This window comes from Glossina fuscipes, unplaced genomic scaffold (assembly GCF_014805625.2).
Source record: "Glossina fuscipes isolate IAEA_lab_2018 unplaced genomic scaffold, Yale_Gfus_2 3, whole genome shotgun sequence".
Taxonomy (NCBI): domain Eukaryota; kingdom Metazoa; phylum Arthropoda; class Insecta; order Diptera; family Glossinidae; genus Glossina; species Glossina fuscipes.
Window position 1 is genome coordinate 9175377 of NW_023998417.1, and position 2073 is coordinate 9177449.

The following is a 2073-nucleotide window of genomic DNA, read 5'->3' on the forward strand; positions in this document are numbered from 1 at the left end:
TGAGCAAGTTTGCAATCGATTAACTTTCAGAGCAAAAATAAGACATAAGCGTTCAAAAACTTAAGTGGAACTAACAGACCTGTTATTGTCAGGCGGACGTTCCATCAGGTTACCTCCCGTGAAGTTTTCTTCAACTCGCGCGAAGAATTTCTCATTTCTCATAAAGTTCTTACATATGAACCGCAAAGTCGAAAAGAGCTCATAATCGAGCTAATTTAGAGGGCTCATAATATCTTGATACACTTACCGGAACGTTAAGGACCCCCCTCTGCTGTAAGTTTCTTCAGGAATAAAACTCTTAGCATCAATTCACCTTTTGCCAGGGACGGTAGGCGAATTAAAAGCAGCCTGTTTGTAGACGAAGAGAGCCTTACTCTTGGATCCTATCCAAAATAACGTGATCCGAACGAAAGAAAGTGCTTCCGCATTGATTCAAGCTTCTCAGCTTAGCAAGTAGGAGTTAGTAACTAGGAGATTATAATAGATCGGCATATTCTAGCTATCAGTGTCGTTGAGCGTTTGCCGATAATAAGTGATCTCCCGGCCAGCAGATTACACAATTCAATATGAAGGATCAACAACGACTATTACTATGATAAGCTTGCTTGTCTGGATATTCTAGCGGTAGCTGCCTAGGCAAAGCAAAGCACTTCAGTTTCGCGAGAGAGACAATTGTAAATTTCACAAAGTTCCCCTATTTCCCCTATAGATGTCAAAAGTCTGAGAAAAACTACTTTCCAGAGGTTGAGCAAATGAATTGTACATTCGCTAGAGAAATTGATTAACCTTAAGGAAATGGGAGCACATTTAAAACTGAATGCAATAAGATGATGATTAATATCTGTCGTTTCATTCGACGTTCAGACGTCAGAGCGCAACTTTATCTTATTGAGATAACTAAACAGAGAAAAAAACTTTCAACTTTTGCAACATACCATAGTTTCAAGAGGTCTGATAACCATCACCGATAAAAGATTTTGAAGTGGGTTTTTAGTTTCTCGAAAACCGGCAACCAGGTAACTAAAAGCAGCGATCACTGTGTTAAAAATGGCATTCGAGTAAAAATTTGCAAATCCCTTTTTGGACACTTTTCCTTTTGGTATTTCTTAGATGCGAATGTAACTGCGATAGCAATCAGGAGAAGAGACTTTGGTCTCTTCGCTGTAAATGAATCTCAATTTAAACGCCTCAGGACAAGCAGTGCTTTGCTGTTGTTTGAACTGCGAAACCCTTTGTGTTATAGATTCGAGAAAATGATGAGAAAAGTGAATCCCAGAAAAATTAGTTGAACGTATTCACGGTGAAAGAAGAAGAAGACTGCCCGCAGCACATTCCCTTCGAACGAGCTTTGTTTGTCAAGGTTTTTCTAAACAACGTTCACCTTTTACTTTTTTGCAGTATATTTCTCTTTTCAGCGAAAGTTGGGAATAATTTTGAACCCCTATACTTCAACCTTTTTGTTATCTAATCCCACGTTTTGATCATTTCATGACCGTTTTTGGATTTGATGGTACCTTTTATATTTGATGTAATCGGGGACACGGTGCTGCAAATTTTATCTTGCGAAACCCTTCACCACACTTCGATTATGGAATGAACATACACAACCTAAGGAAGAAAGAGGAAGTCAAGTAGATCCAACTTTTTCTATTTGTCAATTGACTTGGGTAACTTGGCTGTTGTAATAGACAATATGTAATATATACGGATCTTATGTTTGGCTTTGGAAACTATTCTATTAAAGTCGCTACTTTTTATATGCCGAGGAGAAAATCGAAAATAGAAAATTAAAGCCAAGCGGAGAGTGTTTTTTTTTTTTTTTTTTTTTTTTTTTTTTTTTTTTTTTTTTTTTTTTGAAAACATCTATAAATATTTATAAAAAGAACACAGACATATTCGGTTTTAGAAAATGCATATCCAAACTATTTTGGAATACGCATATGCCATATAAGCGAGCTTAGTCATATATATATATATACATATATATATATATCTGGCGCGAATATGGATAGTGTAAATTGCAATTTTAATGCGGAATAGAAATTATTTACATGCTTATACTATATACAATAG

At 36.1% G+C, this 2073-nt stretch overlaps 1 long non-coding RNA gene across 1 annotated transcript; it reads left to right on the forward strand.

Annotated features, from left to right (window-relative positions):
• Positions 1 to 992: 992 nt before the first annotated feature.
• LOC119634820 lies at positions 993 to 1539 on the forward strand. The gene is made up of 3 exons (XR_005246983.1): positions 993 to 1016; positions 1111 to 1360; positions 1416 to 1539. It is a non-coding gene; the product is annotated as an uncharacterized LOC119634820 (long non-coding RNA).
• The last annotated feature ends 534 nt before the right edge of the window (positions 1540 to 2073 follow it).